The sequence below is a fragment of the Trichomycterus rosablanca genome, chromosome 15 (genome assembly GCF_030014385.1).
Source record: "Trichomycterus rosablanca isolate fTriRos1 chromosome 15, fTriRos1.hap1, whole genome shotgun sequence".
Lineage (NCBI taxonomy): Eukaryota > Metazoa > Chordata > Actinopteri > Siluriformes > Trichomycteridae > Trichomycterus > Trichomycterus rosablanca.
The window spans coordinates 28,679,047-28,700,877 of NC_086002.1; the positions used below are offsets into that span (position 1 = coordinate 28,679,047).

Sequence of the window (21,831 nt, forward strand, 5' to 3'; positions counted from 1 at the left end):
CAGCCCTACATTTTAGATTTAAACATGACTGCACTGTGTTTATTTAACTCAAATAAATAAATCATTCATAATATTCAATGTTTTCTAGTAGACTCAATTTAACTTAGTTGCTTTATTTCCTTGGAACTACTTAATGCAACAGGCCCTTTTCACATTTCCGGGTTTGGAATGTGGAAGTAAAAAATAGCAGGGTAAACAGTGCAGCTTAGCCATACCGGTAAAATGGAGCAGCATAGCAAGTGCTACTGTAGCTTTTTGCTCTAAGAATAAAAAAAACATCCACATTTAAGTTTTAACAACTTTCCCAAAAATTAACATTTACGCCTTAAATGGATTACTGCAATTAGGAGAGAAGAAGTTGCCAAATTTACTATTCTGCGTGGCAGTATGTATGTGTGTAGCCTGCACTTCAAGCCTGAGGAGGTGTATGTGAAAGAGGGAGGGAGCAGAGTTAGACTCAGAAAGGGATCGGTTCCATCGCGATTTGCCTGGAATGATTTCGGGAGTCGGAAGGATCGTCAGGCACCATACAAGAGGGCAAGTACTCGCTTAGGTTTTAACATTGAAGCCGCAACGGGAGAGAGAGACAAGCAGGAACCGGGAGCTATGCTAAATGAGTCTATGGCTAATGTTATGGAGCACGATTACTGGCATCCACCGTCTCCTGGTGAGTAACATTGCAACTAAATATACCAATATAACTGTCTAAAGATACTATATTTATCTGAATAACAGTGTAAAGATGCAATACTTACCTGAATAACAGTCTAAAGAGTCTAGAATATAGCCTGAATGAATGTCCAGCACATCATTTGACTTTATTTTAGATATTTAATGTAAAAGAATATCGTAATGTAATGTGTTCCTTCTTTTGTCACAGGTGCAGTGGATGCTGCATCTGCAAGGATAAAGGAGCTGGAGCACAAGGTGATGGAGCTGGAGAATGAAATTAAGCAGATTAGGTTTCTGACAGACCAACCTAAGCTGAATCATTTTTGCTCAACTGATGAAGAATTCCGCTTCTTCACAAGATTCCCCTCCGAGGAAGTCTTCATGTTGTTCTGGGAGTCTGTTGCACCATCAGCTTCTAGGATCACTTACTGGACCAAGATACAGAGGAAGGCATATGGAACACCCAGTCCTCATTGCAAACTACCCCTTTGTCTTTGCCGCATTGGTGCTGGACTCAAGGAATAAGCTTTGGCGTCAATTTTTAAGGTCAGTTTGTCCACTGTTAGTCGCATCATCATAACATGGACCAGTTACTTTTACCTGGTTTTGGGTTCTCAACCTTCATGGATGACTCGACAGCAGGTGCAAGCTACCATGCCTGAAAAATCCCGCCAGTGCTGCCCAGAGGTCCGTGTGCTGATTGACTGTACAGAGGTCCGCTGTGAGACAGCAACATCACTCACCCTACAGTCTGAAAGCTTCTCAAATGACAAAAATCACACAACTTTCAAAGCACTGGTTGGGGTTGCTCCCTGTGATGTCATCACATTTGTTTCCAAGCTTTACACTGGCTCCATCTCAGATCAGGAAATAACTCGGAGGTCTAACTTCGCCAGGCTACTGCAACCAGGAGATGGAGTGATTGCTGATAAGGGCTTTCAGATTGAAAGTAGATGTTGGCAGAAGTAGGTGCAACCCTGATCATTTCCCCCTTCAAGAAGTCTGCTCAGTTCACCAAAGAAGATGTTGAGAAGACACAAGCAATAGCACATCTAAGAGTGCTGGTGGAAAGGGCAATCCGCAGAGTGAAGGAGTACCACATCTGGGATGGGGTTGTTCCACTTTCCCTCACGGGCTCCGTCAATCAACTTTGGACCATCTGTTGCTTGATGTCAAACTCTCAGGGTCCCCTGGACATCAAGGAGGATAAACCTGTTTGAACATGCATAGTTGTAGTAATAGTAACCTATAAGTGCAATAACAGTCATTTTCAGGTTCTAAAATATTTCAGTTCAGATTCATGTATTTTTTCTAATTTACTTTGTACAAAAATCTGCTTTCATGCTTAAACCTTTTCATCACTTTTCTCAACCACTCTCCCTCAAGCAAATATGGGGTTTGTTCGAAAACCTAGGGAGCTGCCTTGCTGTCTTACTGTCTACATAAGCAGCTGCCTCAGTAGAGAGGATTCTAATAAGTCATTGACTCAGAAGTGAATTTATTCGAATGCACTACTTAGACAGCGATTACGTTATCCACTGTTCCCCCCACCGCCGTAGCTTTACCTCAGTGAGTCCTCGGCATCAGTTTCTTAAGCGCTTAAACTGTTATTGCACCATGGTGCTGCACTTACCGCTTCTGTAACTGTTTTGATTAATACTAGCTTTGAAGGAACAGCGTACAAAACAAATTTCCTGACGTGCTGCTGTCAGACGAAGAAATTGAAGAAGATGGGCTCTAACTGCTGATCTTGAACACAGATTTTCTGAGGGGAAACTTCCTCTAACCCTCTGAGGGGAAAAAACCATTAAAAGTTACAAACCGTAAACACTTTCTACATAACTTTAAATAGTTTAAAGTTTGATAAGTAATTAATAGTAATTTCTTAGTAATTTTATATTACAGATTTATGAATGTAAGATGTTACACAAACTATTTATACAAATTATTCAATATTTTAAAACCCATACATACAATTAAAGATAACTTTAATAAAACACATTCAAAAATTCAATTTATTCTTAAACAAACAGCTTTAAACTTAATACTATTACATTCACACTATAAGTATTGACAAATAAGTTGAGTAATTACAAATGGCATGCAGTAAACTATTATACGTCTATTTACATTTACTTATATGCATCTATTTACATACATGTCCCTAATTTATATTGCTTTACCTATGTACAATTTTTATTTCTCACAGGGAGCAAGGCCAACTAAATACTATTCCTGGCTTTAAACTTGCCCCTGTTAAAGTTATTTTTTGATGATGCCAAGCCTGACTTCCGTCTAAACAGAGAATTCCTGACAGTGCTTTTCCAGCTGGTCCATAATGAGATCACTCACGGCTGGGGGAAAACCATTGAAGTTTTTTTATTTTTTTTATTTTGGCTGGCATGTGGCACATCATATCATGTTGTTTCACGTGCATTTTCCATGCCCTGTACTACAGTCCATGATGTGATTCACCGGGTGGCCAGAGAAATAATGCGAATTCTTCCCCAAATCATTTGCTACCCAAAACAAGAGGACTTACAGAGAATCGCTGAAGGATTTGTAAAACTGGTCAATCATGTAGCTTTTCGATCTGTAGTTGGGGCCATAAATGGGTGCCACATTAGAATCAAAGCTCCAGGAGAACCATATGCACAGTGCTACAGGAACAGGAAGCTCTATACATCTATACACCTGCAAGCTGTGTGTAAACTAAATAAAATTATTTTGAGTGACTTATCAAAGAAAATGTCATATAGCTATTTAAAACTAGAAAACTGAACTATTGCATGGATTAAATTTAAGATAACAAGCATTTCCTGTAAACAAAACCAGAGTACAGTTTTACTTTAAAAAAAAACTTTATTTAAATAACAAATCTAATTTATTTTATTGACGAGTCTTTAAAAAAGACTGAACAAGCGTTCAGACCGCTCCTCTTCTGCCTGTTCTAGCCCGTCTTCTCTCTCTCTTTCTCCCACTCCATGTCCTCTCTAAGGAGTTCTAATAAACTTCCCTGCCTCTTCCTTCCTCTCTCCTCAGATAGCTCGGAAGTCACAGCAGAAGATTGCCCTGGTTCTTCCTCAGTAAAAGAGGCAATCAGCACAGGAGATGAAATAGATTGGTGGCTACTCAGGGCTTCATCCATAAGGCTGAACCAGGGCCATGTTGCTGCAGTGACTTCCCCGTTGTCTGTTCCACTTCCTGATGGTGGACACTTTAGTTCCTAAAGTCAATAAAAATATAATTAAACTTAAGCTTCAGTCAGTTTACCACTCAAACAGATACTATTAATCAGTACTTTCTCAAGTAATCTATGAAAGGTCTGTTTTAGAACTTACCTTGTATTTCTTTTTAAGGTTGTCCCACTTTTTTGCAGGCTTGCTGTTGGGACACCTTGTCCTCCTGCCCCAGTTCTATAAGAATAGTTCTAAGAACAAACAAATAAACAAAAAATTTCACTCAGTGTGCTTTTGAATATGAAATTATGTGAAGTTTTAATCAGATTAGGAATATGCTTAAATTACACAAATAAAATAAATACTATAATAAATATGATACTGTAATAAATAACACTTCCTTAAATCACACTTTGTACTATAACTGACTGTTTATTTGGTAAATGGACCACTTAACTATCTTACTTCCAACTCTGACACAGCAGAGTTTCTTCCTCCTGTGAACAGACGCTCTTTTTTAATTCCAGCCCTAATAAAGGCTTCAACGACTGATCTGTTCCCTGAAAAAGTGGAAGCTTCTGCATTTGAATGCTGAATACCAACTAGTTACGTTGCAAAAACCTTATAACTGTGGTTATAACTGTTATGTTAAAAGAAGAACCTAGCACTTGCTTACAAAGCTAACAGAGATAGTACTAGGCCATTCAGACTAACAAGATGAGGCGGCATGCCAACTAACATCTCCACATACCGAACACGGTTAAATTAACTAATAAACACAAAACTGCAAATAAAATACACTTGTACACATTTATGAAAATGAAAAATGAAGGAGAATTACTTACATTTGAAAATAACTTCACCGGCCGCACTGCTCGCTGCTCCGCTCCCATCCTCCATATTTGTCCAATTTCATCAGAAAGGTTTTGCCGCATTGAATGCTGGAATTGCCTCCACTGCTAAGGAAGCATCTGATGCTCACTCGTTCTTGAGTCAAAATAACATTGAAATTTTAAGATGCCTAACGTGAGCATTTTAAGGCATCTAGGATTTCGAACAGCCTCCTTCTCGGGAGCGCGCACAGGATGACGTAAAATGCTGCCTATGTAGAGAGATCCTATGTCTGAAATAACTTTTATGCTAGCATAGTTTTGCTCACTTGCTAGCTAATGGTTAATTTTATGTCAGAATGTCCACCCTGTTATGGCCCACCCTGTTACGACCTAATACATAACCTTCTGGACGTCACAGTGTATATGAGGTTCATGTGTAATTTAGCTTAACCAATATTAGTTTAGAAAAGTATAAGATGTCATTTTCATAATCAAACATAAAAAACAAATAAAAACAGTGTTTCATTTTCAAAAAGTTTTAAGGTAAAAAAGGTTGCATATGGGGCTGAATAGCCGCAGACCAGTCAGGGTGCTGACCCCTATCCACCGCCGAAAGCACCAACAATGGGCACATGAGCATCGAAACTGGACCCCGGAGCAATGGAAGAAGGTGACCTGGTCTGATCACCTTTTCTTCTCCATCACGTGGATGGCCTGGTGTGTGTGCGTCACTTACCTGGGGAACACATGGCACCAGGATGCACAATGGGAAGAAAGCAAGCCGTGGGTCCTGCCATCCACATGGATGTTACTTTGACACACACCACCTACCTAATCATTGTTATCAATGATATCAAATTAAAAAAAGGTTTGATGAATCTTAAATTCGATTATGTAAATCATATATTTTACATAGATTTAATGTATTTCTTTCTATGCACATATTTAACACACAATTATTTTTTTATAATTGCAGCAGCGTAAAATTTTGCAAGAAAGAAAAACAATACAAAACATGACGTGTGAACATTATGATACATTTAGGTGTGTTTACTTATCAAATATGATTAGTTTAGTAAATAATGTTAGAGACTATTAGAGACTGTATGATAGATTTGATTAGAAACTGTATTAGAGACTGTGAGAGACTGTATTAGAGACTGTATAAAAGATTGCATGAGAGACTGTATTAGAGACTGTATAAAAGACTGCATGAGAGACTGTATAAGAGACTGTATTAGAGACTGTATGAGAGACTGTGAGAGACTGTATTAGAGATTGTATGAGAGACTGTATTAGAGACTGTATGAGAGACTGTATTAGACTGTGTGAGAGACTGTGAGAGACTGTATTAGAGATTGTATGAGAGACTGTATAAGAGATTGTATGAGAGACTGTATTAGACTGTGTGAGAGACTGTATTAGAGATTGTATGAGAGACTGTATTAGACTGTGTGAGAGACTGTATTAGAGACTGTGTGAGAGACTGTTTTAGAGACTTTAATATTGTATGAGAGACTGAATTAGAGAATGTATTAGAGACTGTATTATAGACTGTATTAGAGATTGTGTGAGACTGTATTAGACACTGTATTAGAGACTGTGTGAGAGACTGTATTAGAGACTGTGTGAGAGACTGTATTAGAGACTGTGTGAGAGACTGTTTTAGAGACTTTAATATTGTATGAGAGACTGTATTAGAGAATGTATTAGAGACTGTATTATAGACTGTATTAGAGAATGTGTGAGACTGTATTAGACACTGTATTAGAGACTGTGTGAGAGACTGTTTTAGAGACTTTAATATTGTATTAGAGGCTGTATTACAGAATGTATTAGAGACTGTATTATAGACTGTATTAGAGACTGTATTAGAGACTGTGTGAGAGACTGTATTAGAGACTGTGTGAGGAACTGTTTTAGAGACTGTGTGAGAGACTGTTTTAGAGAAATTAATATTGTATGAGAGATTGTATTAGAGAATGTATTAGAGACTGTATTATAGATTGTATTAGAGATTGTGTGAGACTGTATTAGAGACTGTATTAGAGACTGTGTGAGAGATTGCATTAGAGACTGTGTGAGAGACTGTTTTAGAGACTTTAATATTGTATTAGAGGCTGTATTAGAGAATGTATTAGAGACTGTATTATAGACTGTATTAGAGATTGTGTGAGACTGTATTAGAGACTGTATTAGAGACTATGATAGATTGTATTAGAGACTATATTAGAGATTACCAAGGTAGCGTGGCCGAGCAGTCTAAGGCACTGGATTTAGGCTCCAGTCTCTTCGGAGGCGTGGGTTCGAATCCCACCGCTGCCAACTCATAATGTTTACCAGTCTGGTGTAGCTTGTGCTCGATCACAAGTGTGCCGATTACACTTGCGGACTTTTCAGTCCGCAACCTCTTTGTCTGCAATTTCCCTCTGGGATCAATAAAGTATTCTGATTCTGAGATTATATGAGAGACTGTATTAAAGAATGTATTAGAGACTATGATAGATTGTATTAGAGACTTTATTAGAGATAGTATGAGAGACTGTTTTAGAGACTGTGAGAGACTGTATTGAAGACTGTATTACAGAATGTATTAGAGACTGTATTAGAGATTGTGTGAGACTGTATTAAAGACTGTGTGAGAGACTGTATTAGAGACTATGATAGATTGTATTAGAGACTGTATTAGAGACTTTATTGGAGATTGTATGAGAGACTGTATTAGAGAATGTATTAGAGACTATGAGAGACTGTGAGAGACTGTATTAGAGACTGTGTGAGAGACTGTATTAGAGACTGTGTGAGAGACTGTATTAGAGACTATGATAGATTGTATTAGAGACTGTATTAGAGACTTTATTGGAGATTGTATGAGAGACTGTATTAGAGAATGTATTAGAGACTGTATGAGAGACTGTGTGAGAGACTGTATAAGAGACTGTGTGAGAGACTGTATTAGAGAATGTGTGAGAGACTATTAGACACTGTATTAGAGACTGTGAGAGACTATGAGACTCTGTGAGAGACTGTTTTAGAGACTGTGTATAACGGATATTTTGGGCTGTGTTCATAACATGGCGTCTGCTACTTTGGTGCAGAGTTCACAAGTAGACAGATTGTTTGAATGTAAAAAAGATAGCATTTCTGCTCTTCTTTAGTAACACATAAAGGCTGTTTAATTTTATCATTCACACAGAACAACAAAATAATTTTGTCTACTGTCTGATTCTGAATGTCCAACTGTTTAAAAACTAAAATCCTCTCTTTTGTGGAGTCAGGTTACACTCGCGCCTTTGAACTCAGAACGTTGAAGATTTGGAGGAGCAGTTAAATGCTGCATGGAGTTAAAGTAAAAGTGAGCTCTTCGGTTTATGTGAAGAGAAATATAAAGTTTTCTAGATAATCACGGTGAGTTTGTGAATATAAAGTTGTAATATGTAAATGTTATTAATCCGTATTTGATGGAGAAATGTTTAGGATTGATTTTATTACCTGATATTTTTCGGTAAGGAAAAATGCGTCACATTTAACACCGTTATTTAGGCGTGTCAACAACAACACGGATATTTTTTACACTTTAGTCTTCTGTGTTTTTCTCTCATCCACACGAACTCACAAACCCACGATTAATGAAAACAGGATAAAGAGATTTCTGAAAACTGCTTCATTGTTTTCGTCTGGATACTAAAATGTAGATTTATACAGATGTTGTGACGTCAGCGCGCTGGTATATACATACATGCAGGCGGTGGAGAAAATAACAGAAACACACAATCAATAATAAACATAAAACATCAAATAATAAACATGTATGAGAGGATTGCATCAAGAGTTCTAACTTTACTGAAGAAAGGTTGGAATTCATTACTGATAATGTGTCCATGCTGTGTGTGATTATAAAGAAAGCACTAATCTAACACATTGATGAGAGTGAGATTGTTATTAATACACTTTCATTTATATAAGAATGTTAGATCAGTGCTGGTTGAGTTATTGGTATACTGGTGTAAAACTAAAAACATTACAGAGCAGTTTTAAATCCCAGGGGGTCACGGACAAACTTTACAGTGTACACACGAGTGTAATTAAAATATTTCAATGTTTTATTATAAAAAGATTAAAAAATCTGAACGTCAAACATTGCTTATCTTGTCTGATCTATAATAAATACGCATAAGTATAAATGCATGTGTATCAATTAGACTTTAACACGAACATTAACACATAACATTTTGGCATTGTAATCTCTCTCTGCCCACACAGAACAGAATAATAGAAGGCTACACACTTCAATATATTTCAAAAGTTAACTGGTTAGTAGTGATGGGAATTTCGTCTCCTTTTAAAGAGCCGGTTCTTTTGGCTCCCAAGTGGCTCCTTAGATTTTTTTGTTGCTTAAATTAATTTATTACCAAATTACATGTAAAATGAATTACTAATGTAAAAAAAAACATTGTATCAAATGTTTATTATTTAAATGGCTTTATTTATATACTCAACATGAAACAGAGTGCTACAACAATAAATTATAAAATACAAAAACAAAGACCCATCTCAATTAGACAAAAAGGTCTGATTGTGTATATTATTTGTACATTTGCATCTAGAGTGAAACAACACAACATCAACAAAGCATCAATGAAAATGTGCAAAACAAAAAGAAAAAGCAGCATCCAGGTGACAGTATTTGTAAGTATTTAGTGAAGATTGGCATTCAGAAAAACCAAGGAGCTCATCTTTGAGGGGTTGATCCTGTTTCTCCTTTCTGTTATGATCTGCCCTGTTTTGGAATAGATTCTCTCTGAGGGGACAGATGTTGCTACAATACACAGTCTATGTGCCATCACATGTATAAGATGTGGGTAGACTGAACACTTAATCTCCCACCAGCTCAGTGGGTCTGCACTTCTCTGTAAAAGGGGCTTCTCGTGTCCAAACTTTACTATGTTTCCTGTCACTCATTTTCCTCACCTTTCCAGCGTGTAATGTCTGGCTGTGTAAAGCGCTGAGTTCTCTCTCTCTCTCTCTCTCTCTCTCTCTCTCCTGTTTGTGTGCTCACTGTGTGTGTGTGTGTCTGTAACCCCTCCCCTCCTGCTCAGTGTAAACACACAAACGCAACCACGCATCTTGACCAATCACGTGCGGCTTTAACAGAAAAAACCCGAAAAAAAACCCCCGAATCGGCTCCCAATCAGGAGCCGGATCCCGTCGTTCACTTTAAAGAGCCGGCTCTTAGAGCCGGATCGTTCGCGACCGATCCATCACTACTGGTTAGTTTATAGTTACAGCTGTTTCTTAAAAGTGTATGAACGTGTACGATTAGTTATGCCTGTAATCCACAATTAAGTTCTATACCGTAACAAAAAATATGAATGTAAATGTTCATGCGATGCGATGCGATGACGGTAATGTAAAATAATGTTAATAAAGTCCAATCATTTGAGTGGTTAATGAGAACGCTACTTTAAATGTCACACAAGCTCCGTGCAAAACACGAACACGGAAACGGTACAAATCCGATCTCTTCCCTACACACCAGACAATATATTTTATAATTCACATTACACGACAGGTGAGACGTTCTTTTTTTTCTTAATATAGCGCTTTTATTTAGGAAAAAATAGTTCTTACATAGGCAGGAAAATCTATGGCAGACAAGTCAGAACAGCGGATTGGGCGTAACGTTATTATTACTGTTTGCTCCTTTTTCTCAACACTTGTGCTCGATTTACACTAAAGATATATTTAGTAAATAAGTACATGTCCGCGCATGCACGCTTGTGTTCATTTCCGGTTGAACTGATAAAAAATGTTGATTTTGAAAAATTAAAAGACGAGCCGTTATTCAGTTTCTGCTTGTTAGCTCACAGCTAACGCTAGCCAGTGTGGCTTTTCACTCGTCTCTCTGTGTTTTCACCTTACACCAGTGAGCACCCCACAGCCAATCAGTGAGCTCCAACCGCCTACCACTCCCACCCCTCCCTTACTGTGGATGCGCGCATGTCCTAAAGTCTCAGTTTTCAAGGTAAACCTGAAGCAGAAATTTGGCGTGATGTATCTGGAAGTTACACAGACAATATTTTATTCAGATATCCCTTTTCATAATCTCATATATGGGTTATTGTGGAGAATGCATTATTTTGTAGAAGGAGGCTGTGTTGGAATATTCCCACACTTCTGGGAGATCCTACATTCCATAAGAAGGCCAGGGTGTATTCTGTTACACGAATCCACATCTGGGATCCATTCTTAGACATTCTTAGTCCATACAGTTCTGTTATTCTATAGAAAATATATCAGTCACACAGAGGCCCTAGCTGTCAGTAGGACTGTGGGAAGCTCTACTGAGTTGTAAGAAAATGACACACCTAATACATTCCATATGTTTTTTGTCTGAATATTCAAGTATATAAGGGGAAGCAAATGTCATTGGAGCCAGAGAGAGAAGATTCGACTACATACATGCTCTCTCTCCGGACAAAGTTGTTCGATCGATACGGTTTCATTCTGTAATAAACTTCTTAATTGCAAGTGAAACGTAAGTAAGTAAGTAAGTAAGTAAGTAAGTAAGTAAATTTTATTTATAAAGCACTCTTAAAACAACTTACGTTGACCAAAGTGCTGTACATTGAATAAGCATACATAACACAACATTATGTTAAAAAAGTAAGAACCAAATAAAAATACAGAGTAAGAGACAAAATAAAACAGATAAAAATAGACTAAACAATTAAAATTAACACAGCTCCTCACTGTTCAAATGCCAGCTTATAAAGGTATGTTTTTAGGAGTGATTTAAAAACAGCGGCCGAAGGTGCTTGTCGAATATTAGGAGGTAGAGTGTTCCATAGCCTCGGAGCATAAACTGCAAATGCACGATCACCTTTTAGCTTCAAACGAGCCCTAGGAACAGTCAACAAGTTCTGAGTGGCTGATCTTAAAGATCGCTGTGTGGTTGCGGGAGAAAGCATACCACTGAGATAAGCCGGGGCTTGACCATTAAGCGCTTTAAAAACAAATAAAAGCACTTTAAACTGAATCCTGTGCTGAACAGGCAGCCAATGTAGTGAGGCGAGGACGGGTGTAATATGGTTTCTTTTCTTGGTATTAGTCAGTAACCTTGCTGCTGCATTCTGGACCACCTGTAAGCGCCGCAACAGAGACTGACTAATCCCAATATACAGAGAATTACAGTAGTCAATTCTTGCAGAAATGAATGCATTAATAACTTTTTCCAGGTCAGAATAGAAGAGAAAAGGCTTAATCTTCGCAATATTTCTGAGCTGGAAGAAGCTATTCCTTACCACAGAGTTGATTTGTTTATCAAATCGGAGGTCAGAGTCAAAGATAACACCAAGATTTCTCACAGATGTTTTGACACATGTAGACAAGTGACCAAGGTTATTGGAGACACTATTGATGTGATGAGGACCCCCAAAAACGATAACCTCTGACTTGCTTTCATTCAGCTGAAGAAAATTGTCAGCCATCCACCTCTTTATGTCCTCAAGACAACTGCTAAGAGATGCTAACGAGCCATTGTCATTCGGTCTAATGGGAAGATAAAGCTGTATGTCATCAGCATACAGGTGAAAGCTGACATTGTGCTTCCTAATTATTTGACCCAATGGCAGCATATAGAGAGAAAAAAGGAGGGGCCCTAGTATGGACCCTTGTGGAACACCACAAGAGACATCAGCAGAAGAAGAGAAATAGCTGCTAATATTCACTGAAAAGGTTCTATTCTTAAAATAAGATATGAACCAATTCAGGGCCTCTCCCTGTAACCCCATCCACTTTTCCAGGCGACCAACAAGTATGTCATGGTCAACAGTATCAAAAGCAGAACTAAGGTCCAATAAAATGAGGATGGCACAATTTCCCTCATCAACAGTAAGTAGCAAGTCATTTGTCACCTTCAGAAGAGCAGATTCAGTGCTGTGCATAGACTTAAAGCCAGATTGAAAAATCTCAAAAATACCATCTCTACTCAAAAATGGTAAAAGCTGAGAATATACAACCTTTTCCAGCAATTTAGCCAAGAATGGTAATTTAGAAATCGGCCTATAGTTACTAGCCACTGTAGCATCAAGATTATGCTTTTTGAGCAGAGGTGTAACTACAGCATGTTTAAAGCATGCTGGAACAGTACCAGTGGCAAGGGAAGTATTAATGATATCCAGGACAAAAGGTCCTAATATATCAAATGTCTCCCTAACTATCTGTGGGGGCATCACATCAAGTGGGGAGGTTGTTGGCTTTGTTTTCAGCACCAAATCTGTTAATTCGGAGATTGAAACAGCCTCAAACTTTTCAAACATACCTGGGCACGGCGGTGGAAGTGGAGAATCTATACCCAAGTAAGTAATGCCAGACCTAATTGTTTCAGTTTTTTCCACAAAAAAGTTTAAAAACTCTTCACATACTCTAGAAGAAGGAACATTTCCAACTTCGGGTGATGATTTAAGTAAATAATTTATTGTACTGAACAGTACTTTAGGTCTGTTGTAATTTTTGGCAATTATGCTTGAAAAGTATGCCTCTCTAGCAGACTTAACAGCTAGCTGATAGTCTTCCAGGCAACCTTTAAAAATATCCAAACTTACTTGCAATCTGTCCTTTCTCCATTTCCATTCCGCTCTTCTACAAGCCTGTCTAATTTCATGTGTGGATGCATTTAACCAGGGCTGAACTTTTGGTTTTAAGCATTTAAATTTCATAGGGGGTTTGTAACGCGGTTCGAGACTACACGGAGATACTCCATTGGGAGTATACGGCGCATGCCTAGAAAACCCCACTTTACCATCCGAGCAGTTCCTTACTCTCACTGGGACAAGCTTTCTCCGGGAGCCCCTGTGAATATAACGAGGCCGGTGAAGGAGTCCAAGCTGTTTGATGACTAGAATACACGATGGAGTAGTGTAATTGTTGAACTTCATCAGCTGGTCAGCAGAATAGTTCAACATTGTGCCGATCGCAGGAAAACTCACCCAACCGTTCACCACGTAGCTGTAAATTGTAATCCAGACCGTTTTAGGATGTGAAGAAAACGTACCAGCGTCCGCATCTTTTAAAATGATCCAACACACACACCATAGTCTTTTAGTATCCAACAGGCGCTGAGATTATCCGATGAAAAATAAATAGAGCAACAGGAGCGGTAGCAATAACATGAGTGTGTTCAAAGATAAAAATGAAAAGAAAAATACGATAAAAATACAATAAAATATGATAAAATACGATAACGGTAGCGGCAGCCAGATGCGCCAGCGTCCACCATCACCATGACAACGTATTGTGCTACCTTTGCCTGATTTATTTCTGCTATCAGTTAGTAATGTGTGTGGTTTTAGTTTTACTTTCTTAAAAAGTTTAAAGTTCAAAATACGCAAAGTACAGATGAATAACTGTTTATCTGATTCTATGTTATTCCACTCCAATAACCCTTATTTCTCACTCCAATAACCCAACTGTTGGGTTATTTTCTCAACCCAGCACTTTGGTTATCATTTAGCTGTTGCCAGTGGCTAAATTCTCCTAGGCCATTACAAATGTACATTTATATTCTTGTGTTGCCAGATTTGGAGGATTTTATTTGAAACTGGGGGGAAATTTTCAAGGAAACACAACATTGCAAATAAAAACAGTTCAAATGTCACTGTAAGTTCCAAAAATTAGTGAAGTCCGCTTGACGCTTTACGTACTCCCATCCAAGTTCTAACACCATGTCCAAAATGAATAAATCCATGAGGCGTGATGAGTTGCATTTAAAACTTGTTTACTGTGTATTTTAGAGCACAAAACAAAACGGTACAAAAGGTATCACAGGTAAGACATAAGAGCACGGCAAGGTCAAAAAACTGTGTGACTCCACTCCGGATCCAAAATTTTACTCCCATGGTGCACCACACCTGAATGTTCAATACCACTGCGAACTTTGATATTCTTTACACCACCGCTTCCAGAAGATGTCTGCCAGGTACTGGACTTGCTTCCATCTTCTCTTGGCATACTGGTCCTCTTTGTTAAACACACCAGAAGGTAATGCTGGTTTAACTTTAAGCAGAAGCAGGTGATTGGGTGTTAACGCCTCCAAGTCATTCAAGTCTGATGATACTCTTGTGATGGGTCTACTGTTAATGATTGCTTCAGCTTCACATAGCAGCGTGTGCAGGTCTTCTTCATCCAAAACCTGCTCTCGTAAGGTCACACTGAATATTTTCCTCACAGAGCGGATAAGCCTCTCCCAGCTTCCACCTGCTGGAGGATTAAAATGCCATGCAATGCCCCTTTGCTGGAGATTTTTCGCCATAAGACTGCTATTCCACTGCTGGATAGATCGTTTTAACTCTGTGTCAGCTGCTTTAAGGTTGGTGCCATTATCAGAGTATATCTCTTTTACCTGTCCTCTTCTTGCCATAAATCTTCTTATTGCATTGAGGCATGCATCTGTGTCCAGAGAAGATGCAACTTCAAGATGGATGGCTCTTGCAGCGAGGCAGGTAAAGATGACTCCATATCTTTTTACTTCTCCTCTTCCTCTTCTTACTAGAAAAGGTCCGAAGTAATCCATGCCAACTCTGGTGAAAGGTGGATCATCAGGGAGAACTCTGCATGCAGGTAAGTCAGCCATTAGTTGTTTCCCAGCCACTCCATGTAGCCTTCTGCAAGTTATGCACTTTGACAACAGCCTACTGATGGCACCACTGGCTCCAGGGATCCAAAACCTTTCTCTTAGTTTAGACAGCATGTGGTTTCTGCCTGCATGAGCCGTGACTTCATGCATGTTTCTCAGTACAAGAGTGGTGATGTGAGACTGTTTAGGTAGTATAACTTGTTACTTAGATTCAACTGGCATGGCTGATCGACTTAACCTTCCACCTACTCTCATCACACCATCGTGAAGCACTGGGTTTAGTTTGTGTAGCAGGCGACTCCTCTTAACTCTGTGCTGTTCCTTTAACATCATCATGTCTTCTTTACTACTTCACAATCTGTGTCTCTGCATCAGCCAAATCAGCACAAGTTAAGTCCGCTCCTTTTATTGTCCTTTTGAAATTCTCCATATTTATTTCATCACCTGATGTCCACATTTCCTTTCTTTTTGTTTTCAGCTCCATCAACAGCGTTTTCAGCTTGAGAAACCAGGCAACAGCTCGCTTCAATTTGATCCAGGATGAGAAATGATGCATTAACTGGTCTGTTGCACTGTGGAGCCTCTGTGACTGGATAACGTGTGTTTGAGCAACACTTTTTATTTCCAAGTCTTCACAACTCAAAACTGTGGGGTCTGGATTTGCAGGCCACTGCTCTGGAGACTGGAGAATACAGTCTGGTCCTGACAACCAACTTTCACATCTCAGGAAAGCCTCTGCAGTTAGTCCTCTTGAGACATAATCAGCAGGATTTGAGGTGGTTTTAACATATCTCCACTGAGATGGTTGTGAGTGTTGCAGGATAGTTGTCACTTGGTTTGCCACAAAAGTTTTGAATCTTGTTGTTTCACTGTTTAAATACTTAATAACTGCTGTACTGTCTGTCCAGAATACTGAATCTTTCAGGTCCAGATCCAGCTCCTTTCGCAGTAACTTGTCCATTTTGACAGCAACTGTGGCAGCAGTTAACTCCAGCCGTGGGATAGTTGGAGTTTTCAATGGTGCAACTCTGGCTCTAGCCATCATTAGAGTGGATTCTATATCACCTCTGGAGTTGTGTAGCACCAGGTAGCTTACTGTCCCATATGCATCTTCACTCGCATCAGCAAAATGGTGAAGCTGTGCAAAGACTGGTGAGCCAAAGTGCTTGGTTTTAATGCATCTGTCCACTCCAAAATTTTCCAGATGTTTGAGTCCTGACATCCACTTTTTCCAGCCTTTGATAATGTTGTCAGGCAACTCTTCATACCAGGCATACTTCAGACGACATAACTCTTGGAGAAGTCTTTTAGCTGGCAAAATTACTGGACCAAGGAATCCCAAAGGGTCAAAGATGGAGCTCACAAGAGACAGCAGTCCCCTTCTGGTGTGTGTGGGCGCTCTTTGAGACTGATTTTGAACTTAAACCGATCACTTTTAGCACACCACTGGATTCCCAGGGCTCTCTACACAGGTAAGTAATCTTGGTCCAAATCCAAATCTTGGAATCCTTGTGCTCGTTCACTTTCTGGAATCAGGTTGAGCAATCTCCGACTATTACTTGACCACTTTGTCAGCCTGAAGCCTCCTTTATCCAGCATTCATGTTAAGGCAGCTGCCAGTGAAATAGCACTGTCCTCATCCACTGTTGACTTGATACAGTCATCCACATAAAAATTTCTTTTGACAGTTTTAGCTGCTTCCTGGCCGAACTCTTCTCCAAAGTCTGCAGCACATTTCTGCATGGCAAATATTGCTACACTGGGTGATGAAGTAGCTCCAAAGATGTGGACTAACATTTTATGCTCCACCAGCTCTTGGTTGTAGTCACCTTGACAGTGATGGCATAGTTACCTTGAAAAAGTAATCTGATTACTGATTACTGATTACTCCTTTAAAAAGTAACTTAGTTACTTTATGGATTACTTGATTTTAAAAGTAACTAAGTTAGATTACAAGTTACTTTATTAGTTATATAATGCGGAATATTTCAAAGATATTCCTTTGCAATACTTTATTATTTGGCTGCCAACTTGTGTGTACTGATGAGACTCAATTGAATCCCAGAACATGCTAGTGTGAATGCATGGAAAACAAATTTTAATTTTCTTTCAAGAATATGATACAGACTGACCAACACTATTACGCTAAATCAGCATTGAAAATTGACTTTACTTTTAATAGCCTTCTACAATGCTGGAGCTTCTTAAAACGGAAGATTTTCTTTTAAATAGAAGTGTTATTTACCTGCTATTAAATTGTTTTCCAACAAAATCCGCCCAATTTGGCGGATATTCGCCCAATCTGGCAACACTGGAATGCGCAGAGCCAGCTGGCGCTTTTACTCGTAGCGCGCCACGAATACTACTAAATAGTACTACTGTACTTCTGTAATGGTGTTGGTGGTTGACATTTATGTTGAGTGTATTACTGCACTGTTTTGGTGAAGAACTACTCATCTGAGGTGCGCTGCTCCTGCGTGCAGAAATGCTTCCGCAAAAAAATTGCCGGCAAAGCGGTGGTGGGGGGGCCAGAGGGGTGGCCGAAGATTACTTTATGGTGGCCATGGCAACCACTGGCCACCCCCTGGCTCCGCCCCTGCCAAGAAGAAAGCAAAAATATCTTTTCACTAAGGAAAATGACAAAAATAGTAACGCACAGTAACTTGGATAAGTAACTTTAATCTGATTACTGGATTGGAAATAGTAACGCGTTAGATTACTCGTTACTGAAAAATGTGGTCAGATTAGAGTAACGCGTTACTTAGTGCACCATCAGTGCACCTTGAGGCCACCAGAGAAATCTGAGTAGGTCTGTGTCTTTACCAGTAACTCGGACTTGGTAAAACATAGCCTCCACATCAGCCATCATTGCAATAGTCTCTTGTCGAAATCTCAAAAGTACTCCAATAAGTGAGCTTTGTTAAATTTGGTCCTTGTAGTAGTTCTTGGTTTAGGGATGTGCCTCCATAACTGGCTCCACAATCAAAGACAACACGCAGCTTCTGCTTGACAGGATGTCTGACTCCATGGTGAGGTAAGTACCATATTCGTCCTTTAGTTGGCTCACTTTCTGAATGTGTCATTTCCACTGCATACCATACTCTAGAATGCTGTCCATAAACGCAACATATTCTTTGTAGTAGTTGACATCTCTGGAAAATCTCTTCTTTAAATTCAATGCACGTTGCTCTGCGACTGGTCTGTTATTCGGCATGTGCAGTGCTTTGTTCTTAATTGGGAGGCAAATACTGTAATGTCCGTTAACAAATTGTGCAGACTGAATTACCATGGTAATGAATAGGTGATCATCTTTAGACAGCTCAAGCTCCTCAGTTTGTCCAGCATCAGGGAAATCCTGTCTAAACTGAAGCTGCCACAGCTCTTCCAATTTAGCAACAGAAATCCTGTTTACAGTTACTTGTGTCCATTCGTTTGTTTGTGTTGTTTCACCTCCACTACGAAGTGGTCCATTTATTGTCCAGCCCAGTATTGTTCGCACAGCATATGCTCCGTTATCCACACTCTTTACCACTTGAAGTGGCTCCATAGCTTTAGGAACATTTGCTCCAATGAGCAATCCAATGTCAGCATTAATAACTGGGAGGTGCACTTCCTTCAGGTGAGTCCAACTATTCACATCTTCTTGGCGTGGGATGTTATCTTTGCTTACTGGGATAAGCCTTTGCGAGTAAACTTCTGAAAGTTGGATAAATTGGTCACTGTCCAGACTGCTGACTTCCAGTCCATTTACAATGCAAGTATTTTCAACAGATTCTTGTCCCATTGTCCTTAACAAAATACATGTGTTGTGTCCATTAATGTTTAAGTTTTTTGCTCTGTAGCAAAAGTAGTGGTGCTTCCTGGGTCCAGAAAAGCATAAGTAGTCACTACTTTGGACCCTTTAACAGCTTTAACACACACTGGAAAAATAGAGAGAGTGCAGTCTTCTCTACTGGCCCCAGTGATGCTAAGAGCTTCCATAGTGGAGCAACGTGGGATGTAGTCCAGAACAATCTTGACAGTGAGATTTGTCTTTACAGCTGCTGCTCATGTGACTGTGTTTTAAGCATGCATAACATAAACCTTTGTGTCTCAAAAAGTCAGTCTTGTCTGTGTAACTTGGCTTTCAGTTTTCTGCAGATGGCAAGGCTGTGTTGCTTTACCTTTACAGTAGGTACAAGGTTTGTTATAGGCATCCACTGGTGTACTTTGTAATCTGGCGTTTCATCCCTTTTGTCTTTGTTTTCCACAGAGGAGAAGACGACCGCTGCAGTGAAAACTTTCTTTTTAGGTAGGTCTAGAACTCGTGACTTTGGTCTTTGGTAAGTCGATTCATGTGCACTGGTGGTGGTAGTCTCTTTTATATTTCCATAAAGAGGATGTAAAATATACTTGGCTTGTTTGGCAGTAAAATCCACAAAGTCTTTAAACTTTACTCTCTACTTTGTTTTTTCTTGTAAATCACAAGCAAACTTTCTCCATGTCTCTTTAAGCTTATAAGGAAGCTTGCTTACCAGTAATTTTATGTTAGCAGTGTTGTCCAAATCTTCCAAGTAGATGATGTCTGACATGGCATTGGAGCATCCAGTGAGAAACAATGCAAAAGAGTGGAGTGCAGCGCCATCTTCTGGCTTAATTGTTGGCCTGTCCATTACCTTTTTGATGTAGGCTTCTGCTATTTTATAATTATCTCCAAAAAAAACTCTTAACAGCTCCTTTGCCTCGAGATATCGCGCAGTTGGCTCCATGTGAACACAACTTTTTACCAACTCATGGGGCTGTCCACTGGTATATTGCAACAAAAACTGCAGTCTGTCGCAGGCATCACTTGTGCGGCCCTATATAGCATGCTCAATAGATCTTATGAATGTTTGATAATGAAGAGGATCACCACTGAAAATGGGAATTTTTAGTTCAGGAAGCAGAGTGGCTTTGTGGCTTTTCAACAAATAGTCTGTTACACTGGCTTGCTGGTTCAAAGCTTTGCACAAACTGTCCAATGTTGGTCCATCAGCTAACATCAGCTAAGATTGTCCCTGTGGCTGTGTGCAAGTGAAACATGCTGTGATGAAGACTGAAAGGTAGGTGGCATTGCAATATTCATCTCAGGTACAGCAGGTTTCAGCCTTCATTGTTAATGAGGATGATGATACTACGCTTCCATACTGTGATCCAGATCTGCGTGAATGTCTGCTGGTTTTAGAACAGGTAAATTTCACCTCCACCTGTGCGGCGTGCCCTGCGTCCTCCGCGCGCACGTGCACTGATTCCACTGCTACCTCTGCGGCTTGCTCAGCCTGGGCCAAAATATTTTTCATCCAGTCCTCACATTTCCAAAAGACGTCGTTAATACATTTGTTTTTAGGCTCAAACCATGTTTGCTCATTCGCTTTTGTAGGTCAATAAATTCTTGTTGCAAACGATTAAAATCAGTTTATTTTTAACAACATCCGCATTAGAATAATTTTTCATTAATTCTTCAAGTTGTTTTATCATACCTGATACTTGAGACAGCTTGTATTTGCGTGCGTTGATTTGTTTTTGTTTCTGTTCCTCCATAGCCTTTTCTGTCACTTTCACAATCCATTTTTCGCCGCTTTGCTCCGGTTTTTCCAACATTTTCACTACTTTTTTTGTGCAATATTAATCCACATCTGATGTGGCCCTCGGTGAAAATGAGTTTGACACCCCTGCCTTAGGGGCTCCGTAGAATGAGAGAGAGTTTGGAATGTGGGAATAAAAAGGCGGCCGCTAGTTTGAGTGCAGCATTCAATAGCATTGTTTAAATGTAATACATATTGCATTTCTGTTCTTCCTTAGTAACACATAAAGGCTGTTTAATATTATCGTTCACACAGAACAAAAAGTTTTTATTACTGTCTGATTCTGTATGTCTAACTGTTTGTAGATTCAGATTACACTCGCGACTTTGAACTTAGAAAGTGGGAGATTTGGAGGAGCAGTTGAATGCTGCATGGAGTTAAAGTAAAAGTGCGCTCTTCGGTTTATGTGGAGAGAAATATAAAGTTTTCTAGAAAATCACGGTGAGTTTGTGAATATAAAGTTGTAATATGTAAATGTTATTAATCTGTATTTGATCGAGAAATGTTTAGGATTGATTTTATTACCTGATATTTTTTCTGTAAGTAAAACTGCGTCACATTTAACACCGTTATTTAGGCCTCAACAACAACACGGTTATTTTTTACACTTTAGTTTTCTGTGTTTTTCTCTCATCCACACGAACTCACAAACCCACGATTAATGAAAACAGGATGAAGAGATTTCTGAAAACTGCTTCTTTGTTTTCATCTGGATACTAAAATGTAACTTTACACAGATGTTGTGACGTCAGCGCGCTGGTATATACATGCAGGCGGTGGACAAAATAACAGAAACACACAATAATAAACATAAAACATCAAATAATAAACATGTATGAGAGGATTACATCAAGAGTTCAAACTTTACTAAAGAAAGATTGGAATTCATTACTGATAATGTGTCCACG

General features: G+C 39.2%; 2 protein-coding genes and 1 non-coding gene across 3 annotated transcripts in view; all 3 read left to right on the forward strand.

The window, feature by feature from the left end:
• Positions 1-21,831, forward strand: part of LOC134328783 (uncharacterized) — a 266,319-nt gene that overhangs the window by 77,741 nt on the left and 166,747 nt on the right. The gene's annotated exons all lie outside the window — the stretch shown is intronic.
• Positions 6,928-7,009, forward strand: trnal-uag (transfer RNA leucine (anticodon UAG)). Its single transcript has one exon. It is a non-coding gene; the product is annotated as a tRNA-Leu (tRNA).
• LOC134328695 (NACHT, LRR and PYD domains-containing protein 12-like) overlaps positions 21,303-21,831 on the forward strand; it is a 34,514-nt gene continuing 33,985 nt past the window's right edge. The window contains exon 1 of the mRNA XM_063009873.1: positions 21,303-21,364. The gene's annotated coding sequence lies outside the window, so the exon portion shown is untranslated. The remainder of the gene's footprint in view (positions 21,365-21,831) is intronic.